Source organism: Camelus bactrianus, chromosome 20 (assembly GCF_048773025.1).
Source record: "Camelus bactrianus isolate YW-2024 breed Bactrian camel chromosome 20, ASM4877302v1, whole genome shotgun sequence".
In the NCBI taxonomy this organism is placed as follows: domain Eukaryota; kingdom Metazoa; phylum Chordata; class Mammalia; order Artiodactyla; family Camelidae; genus Camelus; species Camelus bactrianus.
Genome location: NC_133558.1, coordinates 32,292,465 through 32,318,293, shown reverse-complemented (window position 1 = coordinate 32,318,293; position 25,829 = coordinate 32,292,465). Strand labels below are relative to the sequence as shown.

Here is a 25,829-nt window from a genome sequence, read left to right as displayed (position 1 = left end):
ATGTTTAATATAAAGAATTGTTAGCTATCACAGGGGATTTTTTTATAAAGGAGTAGTGAGTGCTCTAAAGAATACCTACCCTGGGACTGAGGGAGAGTGCCTACGGCAGAGATAAACCTCAAGGCTTGGGTTCGGACCTCACGGGAGAAGGTATGATTGCAGAACTGGATGGCAGAATTCAGTAACCTGGATCGGAGCATGTGCACAGCTGTTGAGCGAGCAGGGAAACTCCCTTCAGGGTGCAGAAGAAGAAAACCGTGGCTGGTACTGACAAACAGGAAATATGCTTTTGGATTATGGGCAGGATGAAGCTGGGAATCAACCACTGGCAGACTTAGAAGCCTCACGGGTAATTCACTTGAAATTACCACAATTTCAAGCTACAAAACACACCACTAAGTCTCAATGGAAAGCAGTGCAAGGGATTGCTGCTGATGCAGGAAAAACAAATGTGGGGCATGATGAGGGCCGTGTCCCAGGCTTCAGCTGAGTCCCTGGGACATGCCCCGCCAAGTGTGGGTCCCTGGCTTCACGCAGGAAAGAATTCAAGAGTGAGCCACAGTTGAGTAAAGGTAGATTTATTTAGAGAGATACTTTGAAAGGCAAGAGAAAGGCCACGAGGTGTGGGGGTTGGATACTCAGATTAGAGTAAAAGTAGGTACACACTCCATAGACAGAGTGCGGGCCGTCTCCGAAGAGGGAGAGAGACAGGGCGGTTGCCACGAGGCACCCGCGTTGCCAGTTTTTATGGGCTTGGTGGCTTCATATGCTAATAAGTGGAAGGACCAGTCTAACTAGCCTGGGGAAGGAGCTGGGATTCCCAGGAAGTTAGCCATTTCCCACTCTTTTACCTTTTGTGGCTAGCCTTGGAACTGTCATGGCGCCTGTGGGCATGTTAGTTACCATATTAATATACTACAGTGAGCGTATAATGAAGCTCAAGTTCTGCTAGAAGTCAAATCTCCCACCAGCTTGAGCCTCGACGCCTACTGCGGGTTGAATCTTCCACCCTTTTTATGTTAATTGGCTGTATCATTCCTTGAATGGCTGTGCCCTGCCCCCTTCCTGTCTCACTACTGACACTTGATGGGGGTGATATAGATGGCCATCTTCATCCCTGTGTCCTCACATGCTGGACGCCTCCAGAGAGCTCCCTTATGCTTCTTGTACATGGACACTAATCACACCCATGAGGGTGCCACACTCATGACCTGATCATCACCTAAAGGCCCTGTCTCTAAATACCATTACACTGGGGATCCGATTTCAACACATGAATCTGGGGGGAAGCAAACATCCAGTCTATTGTATTCTGCCCCTGGCCCCTGAAAATGTGTGTCCTCCTTGGCATGCAAAACACATTCATTCCATCCCAACAGCTCCACAGGTCCTAACTCATTCCAGCATCATGTTTAAAGCCTAAGTCCAAAGGCTCATTTAAATATCATCCAAGGTAGATATGGGTGAGACTCAAGGTATGATTTATCCTGGAACAAGATCCTTTCCAGCTGTGAATCTGTGAAACCAAACATGTCACATGCTTCCAAAATGTAAGAAGAGGCAGAAGATAGACATTCTCTTTCCAAATGGGAGAAACAGGGAAGAAGAAAAGAGTAATAGGTCCTGAGGAAGTCTAAAACCCAATAGGATAAATTCTATTAGATCTTAAAAAAAATTATTTAATTTTTTTGGGGGGGTAATGAGGTTTATTTATTTATTTTTAGTGGAGGTACTGGGGATTGAACTGAGAACCTCCTGCATGCTAGGCATGCCCTCTACCACCGAGCTGTACCCTCCCCGCTCTATTAGATCTTAAGGCTTGGAAATAATCCTCTGGCTTGATGTTGTGTCCTCCAGGCCCACTGGGGCAAGGGTTCATGCTCTGGACCCACTTGGTTTAGATACAATAGTTTTTATTTTCCACTCACTTTTTCACCTTTTGTCTATTTTCCCCACTAGATGTGGGGAAAAAATTAAAAAAGAATATCAGAATGTTGGTATCACCTTGAGTTCCCTGGGATGGCAGCTTAAAGGAATTTTCATAACCTTAGATTAGACTCTTCAGAGCATCAGTGGTGATGTATTTTCAAAGGCCATGTGAGCTTGTTATTTCTCCTCATATGTAAAACGGAGTTTCACCTGGAGGATAGGGAATGAAATTTGTTAAAAACTTCCTCATTAACCCCACATGAGCTCTCTGTCGTCAGTAGGAAACCTCTTCCCTAACTTGCCGAGCTGTCAGACAGCAATCTTTATTTAGAGTCCTCTCTGTTGCATGGTGATCAGTTGAAATAGGATAGTTTTAAGATCTTTAGTGTGGAAGGTGTTCGCCATCGGTGTGCTTGGGAAGAGTGACTGCAGGCAATGACGCGGTGCTCATTTGTAGTAGCAATCCCCAGAGATGCTGCTGCGCACAGAAGGATGCCTGTGGGATGTGTAGCCAGAGGAACAGGAAAAATAATTATCTGGTCTTTTATTGATTTCTCACTGTGACTTCCATTGTAACTACAATTCTCATAAATATAGAAACACTGGAAATAATTAAGTTTTCCCAATCATCTGCAAATTATGAATTACAACCCCTGCAAGATACGGACTATTAGTATGTTTCATTACTGTGTGCGCAAGTGGATAAAATTTAGTACAGAAATACGATTGTTTTCTAAGATACCCATTCTCCCCGAATTCATCCCTTTTCCACCGCCCTCACTAGTGCCCCTGGTGGGGAGGAGCAAGCCTATGACGTCATGTGCCCTTGTCGCTGCATGACCAGCTATTGTTTCCCTCCCCCTCATTATCCTGTACCCAAGCAGATGCTGCCTCTGTACCAGTCCTCAGACTGTTATTCAAGATGGGTATTTGTCAGGGAGGTATAATTCATAAGGACTCAAGGCAGTATTTCCAAAGGTTCCTGTACATAAACATCAGGAGAGAGCATTGTTAAGGTACAGATTCCCGGGCCCCCAGATCAGAGATTTTGCTTGAAATGGGAAACAGTATGTCTTAGGAAAACCTCCAATGTTCTCAAGCTATGATTTCTGGAAACATTTATGTACAAAAGGGATCCCTTAGACCAAGTCTTCAAGATCTGATAGCTCTCTGGTCTGTCTAAGGTCTCCTTCCTCAAACTCTGTAAGCGAGTATCTCTCTGCTTCCCCACAAGGCAAACCAGCCCTCTTGTCAGTGCCTCTCTCACTGAGACATAAAAGTTAGAAGACTCTTTTACAGTTGTCTGCTCACATGTATTCTAGCAGCCATTTATTCATTCAACAATATCGAGTCCCTACCATGTGCAAGCTACTCTACTCATTTGGGTCCATCAGTAAATAGAACATTGCAATCTCTGTCCCCATGGATATTTCTTTCAAGAAGGAGAGACAGTCTGTGAACACAGCGTACTAAATGAGTTTTCTCTTGTGTTAGGTAAGTGCTATGGAAAAAAGGAAAAGGAGAGGAAGGTAGGGAGGCTGAGGAACGTGTGTGACGATGCTGTAAATAGCATGGTAAGAGTATTTAGAAAGTGACATTTATGCAAAGCTCTGGAAGGGAGGTAGGTATGTGGGTATATGGGAAAGAGAATTCCAGGAAGAGGAAACAGCGGGTGCCGATGCCATAAGGTAAGAGAGTGCCTGCTGTGGTTAACGAACGCCAGGATGGCTGGTGTGTTTGGTATGGGCTAAACAAAGAGGATAGGACATTGTAAGGACATTAGACAAAACCCAGGAAGCAGATCCTGTAAGGTCTTTAGAGCTATGGTAAGAATTGGACATTTACTCTTAATGATATTGAGGCCCATTCAAATGTTTTAAGCAGAGGAGTGACACTTTCTGTCTTAAATTTTGAAAAGATCACTCTGGCTGCCCTGTCAAGAGGGAAGAATAGAGGGGCAGACAGACCATTTATGCAGCTCTTTGCAGGCTAGAGATGATGGTGGCTTCAATCAGAGTGGCTGCGATGGAGATGTTGAGATGCCTTTGGGTTATCTTTTAGGCATTTTGAAGCTACAACCCACGGCGTTTCATTTAAAAAACAAATGTGAAATGAGAGAGAAAGAAAGAAGAAAAATAGGAGTTCATGTTTTTGGACTTCACAACTGGAAGGATAAAGCAGAAAATTAAACGAGTTTGATGGGAATAAATAAAGAATTCAGCCCCGGAATTCCTGAGGTTTGAGAGATCTGTTGGTTTTAAAGTGGTGGTTTTAGGGACGTGGTGGATATAAAATTCTACATTTCAGAAGAGAGTTCTGAACTAACGATATAAATATGGGACTCATCACTATTTAGAGGTATGAAAGCGGATGGGAGCACAAGGTAGTGAGTTTACACAGAGGACAGGAAAGGATGAAGACTGAGTTCTGAGGTACTGCTGGAGAAAGTCATTGAGAGGATGTGACCAACGGCTGACCTGCAAGCAGGACCCCAGTGATCAGAGGCTCCTCAGCCCCTCCCACCCCAGTCCCTGGAATGTGCACTCTGCCCACCATTCCCACAGTGGGAGCTGTTTTCAAGGACACAACCTTGAGAGAGCACTGTGGTGTTGAGACCATCTGGACAGAGTACGTGACTGAACCCAGTTAAGGCTTCTACATACGCTTTTTGTTTTTTGTTTTTTTAAGTGAAAGCAGGTTTATTCAGGGAGATACACACTCCATAGAGAGAGTGCAGTCCATCTGACTCAGAAGGGGGAGTGGCCACGAGGTGTGGGGGTGGTTAATTTTTATGGGTGGGTAATTTCATATGCTACCAAGTGGGAGGATTGTTCCAGCTATGTTGAGGAAGGGGCAGGGTTTTCCAGGAATTGGGCTCCTGACCACTTTTTGGCTTTTTAAGGTCACCCTGGGAACTGTCACGGCACCTGTGGGTTGTGCCATGAGGCTCAAGGTCTCCTGGAAATCGAATCTTCTGCTGTCTTGAACCTAGTTGCTGTGTCATTCTCTAATGGTTGTGCCCCGCCCCTTCCTTCCTGTCTCATTACCCTCTCAGAGGTTTTACTCCCATGATCTTATGGGGAGCAGAGGGGTGACAATCTGTCTTCTGAAGCTGCTTCAGGGCTAAGTAGAGGCATCGAAATAAACTTAAGATTCTGAGGGGCAGGTGTGGAGATCTACTCATCTTGCGACTGCCCCAAACACACCTCTTACGTGACTTTCCTTGCTTATGAAATTGCCACCTACCAATCTGGGGTGGTCTGCCTCTTTCTTTGGTCTCTTCTTGGCACCAGTGAGCACAGGGACCCATTTGCAAACCAACAGGTACCCCAGTATTAAGAGGACAATGGCCAAGAGAAAATGCTGGCAAAAGAAAATGAGAAGTAACCAGAGGGGTAGGAGTAAAACCAAGAGAAAATCGTGTCCTGGAAATCAGGTCAGTGAAAGAAGTCTCGGAGGACAGAGCGGATAGCTGAAATGAAATGCGGACTGGAAACTGAACACTGGGTTTCATAATGGAGCGACATTGGAGAGGTAGGCAAGGGCAGTTTTGACGTGATGGTGTGGGCAAAGCATGAATGGGCTGTGCTTAAGGGAGAGGCAAGGGTGAGGGATTGAGGACAATAAATACAGATAAGTCTTCAGAGGAGTTTCACTGTAAAGAAAGATAAGTTGTTAAGGAAAGTGGGAATAAGAGAATGGTTTTTGTTTGGTTTTGTTTTTTTAAAATGGGCGAAATAAAAGCACGATTGTACGGCGATGTGAATAACTGAACAATTAACACTGAATGACGTAGAAAACAGAAGGGAGAACTGTTGGAGCAATGTCCTTTCAGGTGGGAGAAGGGTAGGATCTATGCAAAAGGGAATGGATTGATGTAATTGATTTTTTCTTCACCAATGAGTCATTTACTGAGTGGCCACATGTGCACAACTTGGAGCCTGGCGATCACAATGGTCAAGAGCGGGACAGCAATGCCCTGGGGATCAGCGGACGATGTAGTATTAAAACTCAGGGACGTTAACCGAGAACATGTGGAGATTGTATTAGGGTAAGAATGAGGACACCTGACCCTTCAGACTTAGAGGTGGCAGCAGTTTTCCACAGTTGCTCGTTGCTCGGTGTCTCCTCACTTCTTCTTCTTCTTTTTTCTTCTCCCTATGAAGTGCTTCTCATAGAAAAATATACAAAATATATTTACATTTATAAAACCTTAAATAGTAAACTGTAAAAAGAACAGAGTAAAATTCAGCGACTTAATTGAACAGGTTCAGGACACCGTCTTGGAGAGAGGAAGAGAAGAAACATTCAATGCTGTTTTGACCACATCCTAAGGAGCAGTCAGGGCAGCAGTGTCATTTAATTTGCTTTATCCAGAGATTTTGCGCAGGTGGCAGAGTTCCCTCAATGCAAGGTGGTCCAGCCCCCTGGTTTGGGGCCTTGAAATCTGATTAGTGTTCTGCCTTCAATTGGTCACTGACCATTTGAAAATTAAGTCTTCCATGTCTTAGCAAGGGGAAAATAAAGTTACCACGTCCTAGGAATGGGGCTCAGAGGTCATCCTGGTTGTGATAATCTGGCTGTTGCATGATTCAAAGTCTATTTAAATAATCTCTCTTCTTAATAACTCTGTTAACACCTCTGTAATCTGCTGAATTTTTTGAGTGTGCTCTTTCCTTCTGCTCCCCTAATCTATAAAGTTCCAGAGGTTCATGTGTGAAGTAGTAAGCTCTTTCAATTGAAATTTTTCAAATGGAAAACCCAGAATTATCTGTCCATATTGTAGGGAAAATGATCTCTCCATTGGGTTGGGCGTTGGTCTGGGTGTCCCTCGAGTTTCTTTCCAATTTTAAGACTCAGCTTATAAATTGGATGCATGCCAGGAAACAGAGCATTAAGTGAATTAAACTACCTGGGGTTGGTGTATAATTCTCATTTTTTTGGATATATTTCTGGTACTGGAAATTAGAAATCCCTCGTCTTTAATTCTGTGGATTTGTGACATTCTTGGCCTGTAGTTTCTTCCAACTAGCATTCACTGAATAGGTGATCTATCCTAAAACATCTCAGTGATGTTCATTCTAACCTTCACAGCATCAAAGAACCTTTAGCAACCTCAATCCACCTGCTGATTTTTGTCCTCTATTTCCTACAACAGTTTATTGAATGACCTTTGAGAATCTCTAAATATTGTGTGTGTTTTTTAAACACTCAACATATTAGTTTCATTTTGGGGGGCATTTTTTTCCTTAAACATTATTACTCACAGGTTATTAATCAACTATTACAGATTAATAATACTAGTAGAATACCAAATAAATGTAAGGAAGAGGGGACCCGGTACTGAATGAAAAGTATACATTGCTGACTGTGCTTTTCTTGGGTAAACCGAGTATCCACGGTTTTGGCTGAAAACACTGACCATATGGTGCTGTAGTGATGCTCACCAGTGGAGAGTAGAGCACCATCTGTTTTACACATTCTAACTGGCTGAAAGCTGATGATAGCCCCCTCTCACCATCAGAAAATACACTTAACAATATACGGTCATACAGTAATGGATCTTTTCCCTATATGTACCTATTAATATGCGTGTATTTGGGTATGTCAGAAAATATAAATACCTAGTGGTTAGCACTAATAAATGAGATATGCATATCATGATTTATTACCATACCTAATTCTCAAAGAGAAGGAAATTTTAAAAGGGGGGAAATAAAAATTGGCTAGGCAGCTACTCTACGCCAGATACTGTGCAATACATAGCGTGTCTTCTGTCATTTGATCTTTGCAAAATCCCTGACTGATAGACATGTTTGTCTCTACTTTAGAGGTAAGAAAAATAACCAAGACATGTCATGTGATTTTCTGAAAGTTCTGTGTTAGAGACTCATCTGAAATTTTAATCAAGGTCCTTCTGAACCCAGATCCCAAGCTTTTTTCATGACATCATGTGAGTTGTTTTGTGGGAAGACTACATAACTATCTTGAGTCCTTTGAATTTCTACGTGTTTTCCTTTGGCTTTACAAGAAGAAGGTGTTGTCAGAGGAGGAAGGGAAGGGGGGATGAGGAAGACAAAGAAGACGAGGAGAAGGAGAGAGACTGAGAGGAGGAGAGAGAGGTATACTGTGTCTATGAATACACACTCTACGAAACACAGTAATGAAGATGCAATTTCACTTTGATTTACCTGTGTCTTGGAATTTTGAATTTGGGTTCAATGATTATTGATAAATTGTAAAAATTATTTTTTAAAAATTTATATGTGGAGGGAGGTTTATGGTGGCTTACACACAACTAAAGATAGTTCTACTTGAGACATTAGAAGACATCAAAGAGTCTTGAATTTAGGATCACCTTCTTCACAAGAAGAAGGAATAAACCCACTCAGGCTGTCAGCCAATATCAAGAAGAACTAGTAAAAAGAACTGAAGGCAGGGGCTTAAAATAGGATTCCTGGAACCAAGATAGGAACACAGATACTAGCTGGTGGCCAAGTTTACTGCAATGAGGAATAAGGTAAGGATTCAGGTGCAGGAACCAGGTTGAAGGTCAGGGACCTACCACAAAGATGATGATAAGTGAGTCGCTGGATAGCAGGACTGAGGCTCCTTAGATTCTCTCTCACGAGGGGAAGGAATGGCTGCACAGCTTGACAAGGGCACACCTTGCAGGCTCCAAGTGAGCAGGTTAATGGATGCAAGAACAGCAAACGAGGCTGATCTCTACAGAATTGACCGTGTTCACATATTTTCTTATGGCTCAAGCTGATTTCACCAGAGTCCCTTGTTGTAATCTAAATTAACTTAAAAGAGACTTTAAAAATCTCAAAATTTTATCACGGTGTGCAAATGGAGATTTAAATAGGAAAATTCGCCACGAGGTGTGGGTAGAAATCCATGCATTTTGTAGGAGTTACGTAGGAGAGAAAGTATTGATTGCAGTGATATGAACTTATGCGTTTCTGCAAGCTTTTGTGGTTTGCCCTCCTATTTAAACACTGTCGGCTTCTTGGGTCTTTCAATATGATTTTTCTGTTCAGATGAAGCCTGGGTTTTGTTTTAGAAAAAGCTCTATGATACCAGTTTTTGTATTTTGTCTATCTCCCTCCCTCTTTTTTTTTTACTTGAGAAGGTGTCAGGGTTGCTCAAATATGAAGATACGTATTATTCCCACCCCTAAAAAAGTAAAAATAAATCTCAGTCAAGAGAGAGTCATTGGTTAGAGATGTTGTGAACTGAGAATTTCTGAAATGGATTTTCCAAGGGAGTCCTGGGAATCTGTACCCTGGACCGTGTGCCACACTGTAAGACTTGACTTACGCAGATTAGATGACGCTCCTGAGTTCATTAGAGTCAGTCCAAACTCAGCTTGGAGCATTGTAAGACTGAAATAGTCCCAGTTCCACTATGTCATCAACTCAAAACTCCAGCTCTTTATTGAACCTTGGCCTGGCTCCCTTTCCTACCAATGATCAAAGTCAGAGTGAATAACCAACTTCGAACACTTTTCTCTATCTTGATAATTTGTCTTTTGTGTACATATAAAACCCCCTGCCCAAAAGGCAATAGATGGTAAAAAAAAATTTTTTTTCAGATACGCCAAAGGAGCAAATGCATTGTGAATGCTACCCCTATTTTGTTTTGTTCAGTTTTCTTTTTTAAAAAGACCTTGCAGAAGTTCAGTCATACCCCTCTGGAAGATCTCCAGCACACTTGTAAAAGGAAATGATGGGCATCTAGAAAAATTTCTCCCTAAAGAAGAGCAAAAGCTATTTCTTTGGTGTCATCAAGTAAGACGTTAATTGATCACAAAGTTAGACATTGTCCAAAGAGAGCAATTTTGCTATCTCCTAATCCTTCTAAGATAAACCGTATTTTCTCCTTCATATTTAACAGGAAATTATCTGAAAAACTTTAAATGCATATTGGTTACTATACTGCGCTTTGTGTTGGATCTAGAAAGGCTACACCAATTCTAGAAAAGAAGAGGCTTATTTATGCTTGAATGTCAGATGTGATTATGATTTCCCAGTGAAGCTTATAAGGGCATTAACTGAAATAACTTCTTTTTGGGTGTGCTTCTTTGGGATGCTTGTATATATATTTAACACATTCTTCTCTCTCTCTCTTTTTTTTAAAGTTATGTGGAAGTTTGACCCTCTGCTTCTGAAATGATTCAACTGATAATTTTTGTATGTTTTTCACTTCTGGAAATATCTGGAAATAACATTTATAAAAGAATGACAAATATACACCATTGTGTACCAAACTTCATCAAGGTGTTTTTCATACACATCTGATTTTTCTTATCACAATAACTTACAGAAAGGAGAGGAGGCTCAGGGGTATTAAAGGAGTGCCTGAATTCCTGCAATTGTTAAAAGGGAGTCCACTTTTAATATCTCACCTTGGAAAGTAAAAGCACACCCTTTTGATTAAAAAGTATCTCCAATTACGCAGCTTCTACACATCTGGAAGTTTTTAACAGAACCAAATAACAGATTTTGAAGTCTCAACTGATTGCTGAATGTTTTTTTAGTGCCTCATGCTTGAGGTGTGATAATTCTTTAGCTGACTTGATTTCATTCAAATGGTATCGTTCTGTTTGTAATTTGCCGGCTGCACAAACCTACTAGAAAAAAGTTATTCCAAACTATCAGATAGGTTATTTAGAACCTAGTACATTAAGCAGCTAGCTGTTTTATGTCTTCTCCTTGTTGTTTCCCTTGTTGTGGTTACTGTTTTCCTTTGAACTAATTATTGTGCTGTTACATTGTTATGGTCGGGTGTCAAAATCTTTCAGAAAGATGGTTAAAAGAGCTGTCAGCATTTTAGAAATAGAGAATAGCGTGGTGGGGAAAATTGAAAAGATCTACTTAACATTCTTGACTGACATAAGAGTTGTGGGTTTTGGTTTTATTCAGGGACTTGGCTGAGGACGACAGGCTTGGAAAAAACCTCTCAGCAGCTCCAAGGGGACCGCTCTGAAGAGATAGGGGAGGAGCCAGGATCGATACGAATTTTGGGGGCTGGGACATATATGTAGTCTAGCATACATCTCGGTAAAGGATTATTGCTAATCACAAAGAATCATTAATCATTGAGTTAATGATTTCAGCGCTTATCTATGTATGGGAAGATGCAAGAATCTGGGGTCACTGAAGTCCTTCCTTATATATGCAGCTTAACTGTCCACGGGCCCATCTATTCAAAGCCCAGAACCCTTCACCCTGTTTTTCCCACCCTGAATTCTCCCAGGGCGCAGTGTTGGTGGGAGACCGCAGTGGGGTGTGACTTAACCCTTTATGAAACAGAATGATGAGTGATGCTCTCTGTTCTTTTTTTGTATACGACATCATACTGCAAAATTTTAATCAGAAAAAGAAAGTAGTATCTAAAGTTTTTGACGTTTAGCTAAGTTCTGATGAAGAGAATTATCCTCCTCCATTCTCTGCAATGGAAAAACTTTGCCTTAATGATGAGTTCTTTACCAATTGCCATGTATGAAGTAAAAATACCTTTTTTGAGAAGTATGATTGCTCTTTTCAGAGAAAAATCCTTGTTATTTATTTCAAGAAATGGATCCAAATACTTTTCAAATCATATTTGTTTGTGGATACTAATGGCATTTTGGAACAAGACATTCCATTTGGCAAACAGTGGAGGTGAAGGTAAATCTTAATACAAACATCTTCTTGTCAATATAATTGCAAAGCACTCAGTGACTTGTAGGTTACCTTGTAATTTGTGATCACTGTATCCATCAGAATATTTTAAATGTACACATTTTCTTAAACAGAGGTTTTTTCCAAGAAGTTTTTCTGCAATCACATGGCAAGACTTGTGTTTTATTCTTCTTCCTGTTAGGGAGGAAGAAATTTTCCTGCCTTTCTAGGTTCTTCTGGCTGATCTTAGTGTCACTCCTGCTATGGAGCTCAGGAACAGAAACACCTTATTTTTGTTCTTTTTACTCATTTTCAAGCTCATTGTTTATTATGATCCTATGTTTCTCAGTAGCTGGTTGGTTTCTATTTTGCGTACAGAGGTGGTGAGGTTTTGAAGCCATCAGCTCTAGAATTACTTCCTTATTGAGTAAGTAGGTTGAATATTGAGTAGCTGGGGTCCATGTCCTGGCAGAAACATCATCTCCATGGTAACAGTTTGAGGATGTCGCATATGGGATTCATCCCTTAAAGTTTAGCGACTGCTTGTTTCTTCAGCCCTCTTAACAATGCTGTAAGCCACTTAATAGGCCATAATCAATTACTTTTTAGGCAACTTTGGTAGAACTGATTCTGTTGTCTTCAACCAAACCCTGGCTAATATAGTTCTTAACCTCAGTACATTACTTAATTTGTGCAAGTCTATGTTCATTTGCCTATAAAATATGAGCAAAATGATAATATTTGATAAAATTATTGTTCTGTGCATTAAATAAGGTAGTTTATGTGAAGTGCTTAGTGTGAAGATTGACATACTAAACATTCAGTAAACATTCGGTGTTGCCATAATTTGGTGTTGCTAATGAGATGGAAGACACGGCATTTATCATAATTCTTCTATTCCAGTTATGTCTTGATGCATCCCACCACCTCCAAACTTGGTAGTGTAAACAAAAATATTTTATTATGCCATGAATTCTATTGTTTAGACAAATCAGAAGAGCGTACTGAGTCTCCTGTCTCTGCTTCAGAATGTCTTAAGTTTCCAGCTCAGAGGGCTTATGTAGGCAGGGGCAATTCAATGGCAAGACAACATTCTCAACTGAAGACTCATCCACTCACAATCCTGCACCTGGACTTGAAGAACAGCAAACCACAGCACCTACCCATACTTCTCAGTGTGGCTTGATTTGTTGAGACAATGGGAGCATCCATGGTAGCTCCAGGCAAAATTCCTCAGCAAAGTGTTAGCAAGCCAAGTTCCCCAGTATTCATAGAACAGACAATATATTATGAATAATGGGGTTTATCCTAGAAATTCAAGATTGCTTTAGGAGTTAAAGTTCAGTTAATAGAGAGATGTCCTAAGTGGAAGAGATTACTGAAGAGACTGGTGAATATTCGCTACACGTTTTGCTCTTTAGCCGGAAGTAGCAGCTTAATCAGGAGAGGGGAGAGTAAGGAGCCAAAGCCCTTCAGCTGACATTGTGAGTTCATCACTAAAGGGGAAAACCCAGGGCTTTGAGCCTGCAACTTTAGTTGCAAAAAGGAAGGAAAATAAATGAAAGAGACAGGAGACTCAGTATGCTCTTCTGATTGTCTAAACAGTAGAACTCATGGCATAATAACTTTATGGCCTCTAACTTTAGTTGCAAAAAGGAAGGAAAATAAATGAAAGACATATATGCATTAGAACTGAAGGTGTAAACCTATTTTTATTCACAGAGGACCTAATCTTGTATGTAGAAAATCCTAAGCCATCTATGTTTTTATAAAAATAACTCTTTGAAGTAAAACGTTTGCTTAGCCAGGTCTCAGGATTAAAGATTGAGCTACAAAAATCAACTACACTTTATAATCTAAACTTAAAAACACAAAATGAAATTTATAAAACAAAACAAGCATCAAGAAGAATAAAACAGTAAAAAAAAAAATTAACAAAAGACAACTATAATATCATGCTGAAAGAAACTGAAGATTAATAAATGGAGAGCTGAAACATATTCATGATTCAGAATTGTTAAGATGTCAGGTTTCCTAAAGAGTCAATGTACTTTCTACCAATTTCACCAAAGGCTTTCCCCCTCCTGTAAATTGACATAAATAATATATGAGAATGAAAAAGACCTGGAATAAGCAGCTCAGTTTTGAAAAAGAAGAACAAAGGTGAAGGTCTTAAACTCCTTGATTAAAAAATTTGCTATAATGTAACAGTAATCAAAATAGTACAGTAAAACCAGACATGATCCGTGGAACAGAAATGACAGTTCAGAAATAAGCCCTCACATGAAAGGTCAAATGATTTTTCAATAACAGAAGCATATTAATTCAATATGCATAGGACTGTCTTTTTAAAAAAAATGGTAATGGGATAATTGGATAGTCACATGCAAACAAAGGAAAAAAGAGAAGAAAGAAAAAGGAAAGAAAATCTGAAAGTAAATGAACTAGGCTATTAAATAAAGAAATCAGAAAAATGTGTATCCGAGGAAAGGATAAGAAAGGAAACTCAATGCAAATGTTAATTTATTCAAGAGTAAAACACATTAGAGAATATAAAATAAACTGATTTTTTGAAAAGACTTAAGAAAAAATGCCTAGATAAAGGAAAAAAGAAGGTTCAAATAAAGCACACAGAGAGAGTTTATATATACTCAATTCATATTTATAAAATATTTCACTAAAAAAACAGAAAAAAAGGAAAAAATAGTTTTTCATAGTTGACATCTTGGAAAAATGTGAACGCAGCTGAAAGGCAGTGGAAGGATTTGGTTGTTTTCAATGATACTGTTGTTCTAGTCTTGATAGGTACGCACCTAAGACTGTTTTGAAAATGATCCAGTCTGAGGCACTGCCCTCTCTGAAGAGCTAAAGGACTCTGAAAAAATTATCCAGTCCAAGGAATCAATAATACCTAGGTTAACCTACAAATATGTGTTCTTACATTATATATTTTCCAATCAATCATAGAGACCTTATCATCAGCATTTAAAAAAATCAGTATCTGAGCCATAGCAGTATGGAAACAATTTTTTAGCGGAAATTAATGAGTAGGAAGCATGGAGGGAAAGAAATGAGAAAGCAGGAAACATAAACAAGTTATAGGATAAAATAAGGTGAAGGATAAAGGCAGCTGCTTAAATATCAAAGATACAGAGTTCAGAATTCTACCAAAGGAACGAAGAAAAGTGTCATGGAAAAGGCATCTGGCATCTGAAGATAAATCACTTTACAGATGCATGTAATAAATGCAATCAAATTATTTTTTTTTCATATTTTTATTTGGTTTGACACTGAGATCCCTGACACCTCAGTGTGCAGGATGATGTGAGGGGAATAAATAAACTACACTCAGAAGTAACAGTGTCATCAGAAGAGAGAGATAAGAGACTGTGGTCACTCCCAGTTATTTGAGGAAACGATTGTATAGGTTGATCAGATGGCTAGCCCTCCAAAGCTAACTCTCATAAATCAGGAAGACTTCTTCCTCTTTCCCAGACAGAGATAGTATTTCAAGCATAATAAAACAGTAAGATTTTCCCCAGAGACGTCACCCAGTGATACTATTCAGTGAAGGAGGGAGGGGCTGAAGTTCAGTGAGCAGAATTTGTGCCCTTCGTTGCTGGGTCAGCGGGCGTGTGTATCCCACCCGTTACCCAGCTTCCTCTCTTGACTCATAATAATCTGGCCTCTCTATGTCCACACTACTTCCTTCACGTTTATATCATAGTCTTAAAGCTGTCATGTAATACCGCATAATAGATAATATGGATAATAGATAATGTGTGAACTTAAACTTCTGCTTGTATTTAGCAGAGATCACATCAAGTAAGCAAGCACGAAAGAGAGAGAGAGAGAGAATACACAAAAAGTCAAATGGCTGATTATGATTGTAAACTGTGGGTGCAGTGGATGTTCTGCTCCCCAGCACCCCCTCCCCAGCCTTGAGATATTTGCTGCTGCAGCTGCAAGAGTGATGGGAGCTGAGAGCTCTTCGCCGCATCCTTCTCTGGTACTTGAACTTGGCTGAACAGAGCTCTCCAGGGGAATAAAGTCTCAGTCCGATTTCTCCAATTTTGGATGATTCCAAAAAGCCATCTCAGCTCTAATCTTCCTCATCTAATCAACCGAGGGTTTTGTTTCAACTTTATCACAATCCAATGTTCACCTCTTCCCAGTCCTGCTTCCTTCACTCCCTCAAATGTGTGGATCTCAAGAGTGGTCCCTAATAAACTTCCTACGCTAAGAATCTGCCTCCTAGGAAAACTAGGGCACCTCCTAGGCGACAAATGGTATCAGAAATAGCCCAAGAAAGCAGCCTTGGAGATAGGATATTGAAGTTGACCAACCACTAACACATCAGCAGTGAGGACCCCCTCACTGGTGACAGGTGGAACAGGAATCTCTCATAGTAGTCGATAGCCCTGCAATTTTATCTCCTCACACGGAAGTTTACTGGGATGATGTATCCACCAGACAGAATGAACTGGATCATGAAATGTATCTTTTCATGTTTGAGAACCATGAGAGAAGTTGTAGTGATAAAGCACGAGGAAGTGGGGGCACTGGATAGGTTAGAGACCGACAGTAAAATGCCCAGGGTACTTAAAGGCTAAGGGTCCCCTCCTCGGCATATAAACAGACTTCTGCCATCAGAAGACAGAAGCAGCTTGGGATGTGGCCCCATACTCAATTACAAAAGTAGCCGTGCTCTTGAATTACTTAAATTCTCAGCCTTCAGAGTTCTGCTAGACCAACATAGGATCCCTGATTAAGAAAATGTGGAACCCTGAGACATGAAATGGTGACGTCAACCACATCATGACCCTTTGGTCTTGCAGAAGTTGGCCCACTCATTCCTAGTAAAGGCTTGAATTCTCTGTTTGTTTGAAGACAAAGCTGAGGTTTCTGTCTTGCAAGATACCTGTCGCCTTCCGATCTACCACACCTTCCCTCCTGGCCACCAGACCAATATTTAGAGTTAAAGCCAGGGTGGGTGGTGGGTATAGCTCAGTGGTAGAGCCTGTGCTCAGCATGTACAGGGTCCTGGGTTCAATCCCTGATGCTGCCAATAAAAACAAACAAACAAACAAACAAATAAACAAAGTGGGTTTCTTAAAAAAAAAAAGGAACAAACTTAAAAAAAAAAAAATATATATATATATATATATATATTTAGAATTAAGGTTCAGAAAAACCACAAAAATGATGTGTCCTGTGAGATTTCCTGAGGGGACATTTATTTACCAAAGCCCTGGCGAGAGAGCAACTGGCATCACTGAAAAGTACAGTGGTGGCTGTCTTCTGTAGGACAGGGCTTATGGCAAGACATGTTACATGCAAGGGCTCTCCGGTTGCAATGGATATCACACAGTGCTAAAAACAATGAAGGTAGGTGGCGGTGTTTACTCTAACAAGTTAGGTGTGGTGGTTGTGATGACTAGGGAGACCAAAGAGCAGCTGGGGGCCTCACCCACGGAGGCTGTGGAAATAGTTACCGGAGGGTGGTATCTCCAGAGGCAAGGTAGATGAGCGGCCAACGAGAGTGTCGCTCAGGCTCCAAATCTAAAACAAATCATGCAGGATTAATTAAGAGGCTGACTGCAGCCACCCTGATAAAAAGACAAATTCCCCGCCCAGCTTCCAGACCCAGGGACCCCTGACTGCAGTATAGGCCTGGGAGGAATGTCTTGACAGCATCACAGCGAGGATGAAGATGGGGTAGTAGTTCTTTGTGTGTGGTGTATGGATAGAGTAATGATTTCTGCAGCCCCCCCAAAAGATATATAGGGCCATTTAGTTGGGTAACTGTACACTAGATAAAGGCTAATTCCCAAACGTTTTGAGGACTTTTAGAGGGAAAGGGTAAGAGGAGCAGTTATCAGCGGGCTCCTGCACTCCCTGGGTACCCTGGCTCAGTGATCCCACCTGGTGGGCACATCTCATCCACATATGTATAATCAGAGTGCACATACTTGGTAATTGAAACTTCACCTTGGTTGTTTGGGGTGTGGGATAAGAGCTATTATAGTAGAGAAGAACAAGTGAGAAATTCTAAAACTTCAACCATCTCAGCAAGGTATTAATAAACTGTGTTAAATAAAAAATGGTGTCACATCCTAAATAATAGAGATTAGTGCTAATCTTTCACACCCAAAGCATGCGACGGTAGCGTTCCCATCACATTCCCATTTAATTCACTATTTTAGGCAGAACTTGTAAAATGATAACAGACTACTACAAAGTCAACCAAGGGGTAGCCACCATTGCAGCTGCTCATCCAGATGTGTTATCCTGCTAAAGTGAACGGACATGAGTTCAGGTGTATATAGTATTTGGCCACTGAGCTGATACATGTGTTCTTTTCCACTCCCATCAAGAAGGAAAGTTTGCATTCTCGTTGGATGGATAACCAAATACATTTATGGTTTTGCCCCAGAGCTATGTGTACTTTTTTGCCCTCTGTCCTATTATCAGAGGGGACCACAAACATCTCGATCTGGACTATCTGAATTGAAACAGTAGAATGAAGAGAGAACGTTAGTTCAAGATGAGCCCAAAGTGACAAGCCTGTTGGAGGTTTTAGTAAGATGCACATACTCCAGAGAGTGGGTGATAAAATCCACGAAGATTCAAGGGCTTGCAGTGTCAGTGAAGTTTCTAGGAGACCAGCGATCTGTGAAATGCTACAGCAACCCCTTCAAATAAGGAACACATTGTGGAATTCCACACCTTCACCACTAAGAAGGAAACACAAGCTTCCTTGGGTTCTAAAAGACAACATATTGCATATTTACTGTAACCCATTCGTTAGGCTACAAATTAGGCTGCCCACTTGGAGTGAGGTCTTCAACAGAACAGGCATCTACAGCAAGACTTGACTACAATGCTTGAACCATGGGGCTTGGATACTGAATTACGGTTGCACTGCCATTCCATTCAGGAATGACACTGCAAAGGCTGGTGGAAAGAAATTCCCCTAAAGACAGAGCAGAGAAATGGTTTAGCTGAATGGTCAGGGGGTCTACAAAATATTGGAAGACTTGGGGGAAGGCGTACGTTAGATTTCTAGGACTTCCGTAACAAATTACCACAAATGTGGTACTTAAAACAACAGGCACTTACTCTCTCACAATAATGAAGACTAGAAGCCGCAAACCAAAGCGTCGGCAGGACCGTATTCTCTCTGGAGGTTCGAGGGGAGAATCTGTCTCTTACCTTTTTCTGGTGCCTGTCCGAATTCCTCACATTGTGCCTGCGCTACTCCCATCTCTGCCTCCCTGGCTGCATCACCTTCTCCCTGTGTCTTATCTTCTGTCTGTCTTCTCTGGGAATCTCTTATAAGGACACCTGTCATTGGACGTAGGGCCCACCCACATAATCCAGGATCATGTCCTCATCTCAAGATCCTTAACTTAATTACATCTGCAAAGACTCTTTTCACTAAAAGTGACATTCACAGATACTTGAGCTAAGTCCCCAGTATAATGCTGTCTCCAGAGTAGACAATCAGGGGCTCGGTGACAAGTTGACAATATTAGATCCTTTATATCCCAGAGAGACAGTAATTCTTTTTGAGTGTGTGCACTTACATTCCAGTTATGGTTGTGCCTTTCTGCATGAAGGACCTCAGCCAGCACCCTCTCTGATATCATAAATTGGATCCTCTGTATTGCAGTCAATCCTACATAATACCACAGAGACTCTGGGATCTATTTTATCAGAAAGGTGATATCGGCATGGCCACACAACCACAGAACCCGCAGTCTGTTGAAAGCATGATCTGAGCTGGAACAGTAGAATGCATAGACAGAATTCTAGGATACTGAAGAGTATACTATGTGATATTGAGGTGCTGGGGTAGGTACAACTTTAAGACAGCCCACAAGATCTGTGCCTTGCGTTGTGTGAGCCCTGCATAATCCTAGGTACTGAGACGTGATGACTTTCACTCCCATGGGCGTGTTGGCCTATAATGCAAAGGAAAATTTGCATATATCATTGAAGTCCTGAGTCACTTGACTTTAAGTTAAACTATCCACGTGGGCCTATCACATGAACCCTGCAAATCTGGGTCTACAGGTCAGATATTCAAAGCATGTACTGGCTTTACGATGGAGGGGGCCTCCTGGCAAGGAATGTAGGGGCTGGGGCTCGCCCCCAGATAAGAACAAGCAAGGAAACAACAAACTCAGTTTTATAACCACAAGGAAGTGAATTCTACCAAATAAAGAGTCAGCTTGGAATCAGATTTTCCCCCAAAACCTTGGAATGAGAACTCAGCCTCACTATAGAGTCAACAGGTACTCCCCCCAAAGCCCTATGGGCCCCTGTGAGAACAGCTGAAGCTACTGGGTTTTGCCACATTTCGAGCAAAAGAGTGTGATGGGTCCAAGCAGCTTCTGACAGGTGCTGGAGCGGTGAAAGGCACATGCTGGAAACTGACCAGATAAAGCTACCCTTCAGGGCAGCACCTGACTCTGGGGAGAGGAATTATAATAACACAGAAAACAGACAATAGAGATGAAGGAAATACAAAGGTCTAGATGAACGTGGGAAAGAAGAACAGAGCCAAGAAATCTCGGGAAGCAAGTTGATATGTTTTTAAACATATATTCACAACAGCATAACTAGAATTATGTGAACTTAGAACATCTATCTTGAATATTATAAAAGTTTAGATGAAATAATTTTGCTGAAAAATGAGCAATGGGCAGCATGACAGTCAAATTTCATAGAATGGTATTAAGAGAAAAACAAACAGGAGAATAGGGGCAGAGTAATATTTCTGCAGTCAACAGTAGTGTGCCAGAGAGACATGCCCACACAACAGATCAAAAGTGTAACCTGCTACATCTAAGTGAGATCAAATGACAATAAGGAAATAATATGAAACAAAAAAACAAAATATTTTTCAAAAAATTTTTAAAATCTGCACAAATGATATAAAATGACTACAGAATGGATTAAAAGAAAAGACAGAAAACAGTATGGAGATTTCTTTAAAAAGCTAAAAATAGAGTTACCATATAATCCAGCAATCCCACTACTGAGCATACATCCACAGAACACTCCAATTTGAAAAAACACCTACACCCCAGTGTTCATAGCAGCAGTATTTACAATAGCCAAGACACAGAAGCAACCTAAATGTTCATCGACAGATGACTGGATAAAGAAGTTGTGGTATATTTGTACAATGGAATACTACTCAGCCATAAAAAAGAATGAAATAATGCCATTTGCAGCAACATGGTTGGACCTAGAGATTAGCATACTAAGTGAAGTAAGTCAGACAGAGAAAGACAAATATCATATGATATTACTTACAGGTAGACTCTAAAAAAGTGAAACAAATGAACTTATTTACAAAACAGAAATAGACTCAGACATAGAAAACAAACCTATGGTTACCAAAGTGGGCAGGAGGAAGGGATGGATAAATTGAGAGTTTGGGATTGGCAGATACAAACTATTGTATACAGAATAGATAAACAACAAGGTTCTACTGAATAGCACAGGGAACTATATTCAAAGGCTTGTAGTAACTTGTAATGAAAAAGAATATGTGTCTGTGTGTGTGTGTATAAAAAAATTGAATCACTATGCTGTACACCAGAAACTAACACAACATTGTAAATCAACTATACATCAATTTGTAAAAAATAATTAGAATCCTCATGTGTCTCCAACTTATGTTTTATGTAAATCAATTTTAGTGATAATGTGGGCTGGCCAGCCATTGTGACATTATCAAATTATACAACCTTTTGAGAATGGCATCTGACTGTCATGGAATGATATTAATTCCAAAATTGCCAAATAACATTATGAACATGACCAAAGAAAGCAAAGATGCAGTTCACCTCACTATTGGTGACTTTATGAGATACAATCATAGTTAAACAAATTCACATTGATCCAAACGTGTTTTACCAGCACTCAGCAATGCTCAGTTTAATTTAGCTCAAAATTCAATAAAAGGTAGATTTTATTCATCAAAATGTTTTTAAAGGCTATTTTTTCTTTGTCTATTTTTAAGGTTTAGTGGATTGGAGCCTTTAAGGTTTTCCAAAAGAGTTAACAACATTCATTTAAAAGTGAGTTAGTATCCACTGGTAAAATAATCTTTAAAAATGAATATCATATAATATTTAAAGGCTCTGATATAATACTCTGCTAGATTTTTTGTTTCAAATAAGCCATCAGTATTACATAAAATAAAAATGAACCCAATGAAGGTTTGGTGAATTTTAAACAATATACTGTAATTATCAGAGATAGACAATCTTCTCAGCTTACAGTTTGTCAGTTTACAATGTTGTATCAATTTGTTGTACAGTACATTCTTCAGTCATACATGAATATACATATATTCATTTTCATATTCTTTTTCACCGTAAGCTACTACAAGATAATTGAATATATTTCCCTGTGCTACACAGTATAAACTTGTTAATCTATTTTATATATACTAGTCAGTATCTGTGAATCTCAAACTCTCAGTTTATCCCTTCCCACCCCCTCCCAAATTTGACCTTTTTAGAATCCACATATAAGTGGTACCATACAGGACTTGTCTTTCTCTGTTGGAGAAAGACTTATCTCAAGACTGTGTTTTCTGAAGATCCACGCTTTGAGAAAAACAAATGCTTTGACACCAGAGGAGGAAATACCAAAAGATGCCCCCATTTCTTAGTATAAATTAATGAGCAATTCAATAATTTTCTTTCTACTTGAATCCTCCCATCACCACGGCTCCTGAAAATGACAAGTTTTTTCTTCTGTAAGAGACTTTGCTTCCTGCAGAGCCTTTCTGATATGGAGGAATTAATATTTCATCGTACAAGTAAAAATGCCTGCCTTAGCAGAAACTTTTCTGTTCGTTGTTAACATGACCCTTGGGGCAGCCTCTTCAGACAGGCTTTCCAGGGAGTGAAGAGCAGCTTTTTAACGAGGAGATGGCAGGGGATGGTGTACAAGCACCATTCAAATTAAAAAGATCTTGTCAGGAAAAATTGGACTTGCAGGGGGAAAATGTATTTCTTTCTCGAGTTTAGAAGCTCAGCTGCAAAGTCGGGGTTTAATCATTGATTTAATAAACTGTCATCCTCCAAATAAGTATATTTTTGATACACTTTTGTTTTATTTTACCCCTTTTACCTACCATATGAGTCGCTGGGGACCAAGGGTGGATTGCTCTTACCTTTGTTAGTTTTCTTCTTGGGCTGAGAATCACACAGGTACCAAGTGGCGGGTTCTGTAAGCAAGTAACAATAACTTCTCAAGGAGATGGTGTGAATGAAAAATACTGTCTGCTGTATCAGTAAACAAAGGATGCTGCAGCCATCAAGCCATCAGCTCAGTCATGAGCGGGAGGGAACTCAGGATGGAGACAAGTAGGCAGCCTGGCCTCTGCCACCACCTCCAACGGTGCCCCTGGAGGGGACTCAGGCTGGGAAAGCACAGGACACTGGTCCTGGACGTCTAAGTGCATATCAAAGGAATGATTTTAATCAGCCCAGACTTTTGCAACTTCCTATACATAGAAAAGCACTAAATCCCTCAACTCGAGATGTCTGGTTTTCTTTAATGAACAGGAATTTAATGTTCTGACTACCTGGTCTGTGTTGCAAAAACGCCTATGTATCCTGGCTCCCCTCTTCCCTCTTCGCAGCAGTTCCTCAGAGCAATGTGAAAGGCTGTCACCTTGGGATTAAGTCTTTAGAAATGTCCACTGAATAAAACAAAACTCTCAACTTTTAGGTTGTTCTTTTTTTTTTGCAGTCGACAATGTTGACTTTCGAGAAAATCAGCACTGTGTTCAAACTCGGAAAGTAGTGTCGTCCAGGAGAAAAGTCTGGGCTGGGGACAGTGATGCATCTGAGTTTGAAATCCAGTCCCTTTGATCACATCTGGGCAAGGAAATTAATCTCTTTGTGCCTTGATTCCTTCATCATCTGTAATAGCTGCTCTTTAGAACCACTGAAATGATTAAATGAGGCTAGACAGATAAATCTAGTGCAGAGGTTAGACTATGGTCAGCAGTTCATCAACAGTGCCTGATAAATCGTATTTTCAGGTGTTTCTGTTTTTATTTATCCAAATCCACTCACGTCTAAATAAAGGTTCTAAACCTGTTAACTGTTTCTTTCAGTATCATTCACTGGTCTTGAATTACTTCAATTATGCACACTTAGTAGGTAGACTAAAGCATTGTGGACATAAATGAAGACCACTCAGATGAGTGTAAGCAAAGGCAGTTTATTCAGAGCTTGCTATATACCAAGGGAGTCAGCCACCACTACCAGGTTTTAGCAGAGACTCAAAGGCAGGCAGAGGAGTGTAAAAGCTGTAAGATGGACAAAAGAGAAGGCTTCAGGTATCCCCTGATTGAAGGCTGTTGACAGGCGGCAGCAGGAGGCAGGCTGACTAGTCACCCTGTGTGATTTGCTAATGGAGTGTGTTTGACTTTCTCTGGTTGGTTGTAAATTGGAAGTAGTAGGGGAAATTAGGAGACGCTGTCAGTTAAGGATCAGCCCAGCAGCTAATGCCTACAGTTCTTTTAAAGTTGAGCTCTGTGTTAAAATTCAAACTAATTAACCTTGAGACAGTCATTTGGTTTGAACCCTAAACTTGATGCTTATTTAATCTTCACAGCTTTCTGTTCAAATCAAAGGGCTTTCTTGGGACCGACTTTCATCACAAACATTTATTTACATGTTGCACCTGTGCTCAACAACTCTGTCCTTCATTTTCATCCGCTCGTTAATAATCATACATTTACATGGATAATGTAAATATTGAATAAAAATGTCTACTTAAGCTTGCAAGTGCTGTGTTCAGGGTTTAACATTTCTAAGTCCCAATTCATTCTTTTAGAAAAAGAAGAGCATGGATAATTCCTAAATTACACCAGTCTGAGAATACAAAGCCACAAAATAACAGCAAAACAACACGACTCTTTATCTCTCCTTATCTCAGTCAGCACTGTTGGGCGGGGAAAGGCCTGGGCAGGGCTAACAAACCTCCAAGTTAGTTCAGAAACTCTACAGAAACTAATTTTAAGATGAACACATTCCCTCTGGCTGCCTGGAGCACTCACCATTTTCTCTCGCCCACTCTAGACGCTGCCTTTAGGGAAAACCATCCTCCTGGATTTTATCAAAACTTCACAAATTAGGTTTGCCTTTTACTCTCACTTCAGAGGAAAGAGCAGTTTCTGTTTTCACTGCAGGCCTCTCTCCTTAGGACCCAGGCGTGAGTCCCAGAGGACTGGGAACACGTCGGCAATTTGAGTAACACGCTGTGAGGTTACCAAAAAAAAAAAAAAAAAAAAAAAAAACCAAGGAAAGACTTGAAATGCAGCTTATGGGAGTCTTGGCAGAACATCTCGTGATCCTCCCAAAACATGAGGGGACAGGGGTCTGCACGGAGCCATTCCCATGTCACCCTGCAGTCAGCTCCCTCTCCCCTTGGGGGGGTCATAAGACAGTTTCCCATCACCTTGCCAAGTTCTGATGAGGGATGGGCTTTCTGCGGCCTGGGACCTCTGGGCTGCAGTCTGAAATCAGCACTGATACAGCCCACAGCCAAGCTGCATTGCAGTCCTCTGGCCCTCCTGTTCTGCTGTTGTCCTTGTGGGTGTGTGGGGACAAGGTGCTTTTGGCTCTTCTTCCTTTCACTGTCCATGTCAATAACTAAGCTAAAAGCGAGTCGCTGTATCTTTACTGGCCAAACCAGTCAGGCCATGGCCTTGGCCTTGCCTTTTCTCGTGTGTGCTTGGCCCACAGCAGCCCCGGGCCCCTGCTCAGATACTTGGCGACAGACCCACAGAAGCAGTAGCTACACAGATCTAAAGCTTTCCGGAGACCTCCCCGCAAGTTTCCTGGTCATGGTCCCTCCGTGGAAGCTGAAACTCTTCGGCTTCTCAGAATTTCCCCACAAGCTCCCGTTGTCCACTCCAGCCAATGTTTCCGTAAGGCTGGTCAGTGCGACCTCTTCTATGATCTTCCATGCTGCTGGAATTCCAGGGACTTACACATCACCATCTGCTCCTAGAGCCGCGTGGTATCTACTTACTGATATAAATCCCTTAATCCAATATCACTCATAGTAGACCTTCTTTCGCGACTTAATCTTGACTGATAAAGTCAGATTTTTTTAAAGGCTTACACTGAAATTGAAAACCTTGGAAAAGAGGATCTGAAATATGTTAACATACAGGAAATCTTT

The 25,829-nt window shown here is 40.8% G+C and overlaps 1 long non-coding RNA gene across 2 annotated transcripts in view; it reads left to right on the top strand.

Moving 5' to 3' along the window:
- The window catches only part of LOC141574246 (uncharacterized), a 335,328-nt gene that overhangs the window by 258,970 nt on the left and 50,529 nt on the right, over positions 1–25,829 (top strand). The gene's annotated exons all lie outside the window — the stretch shown is intronic.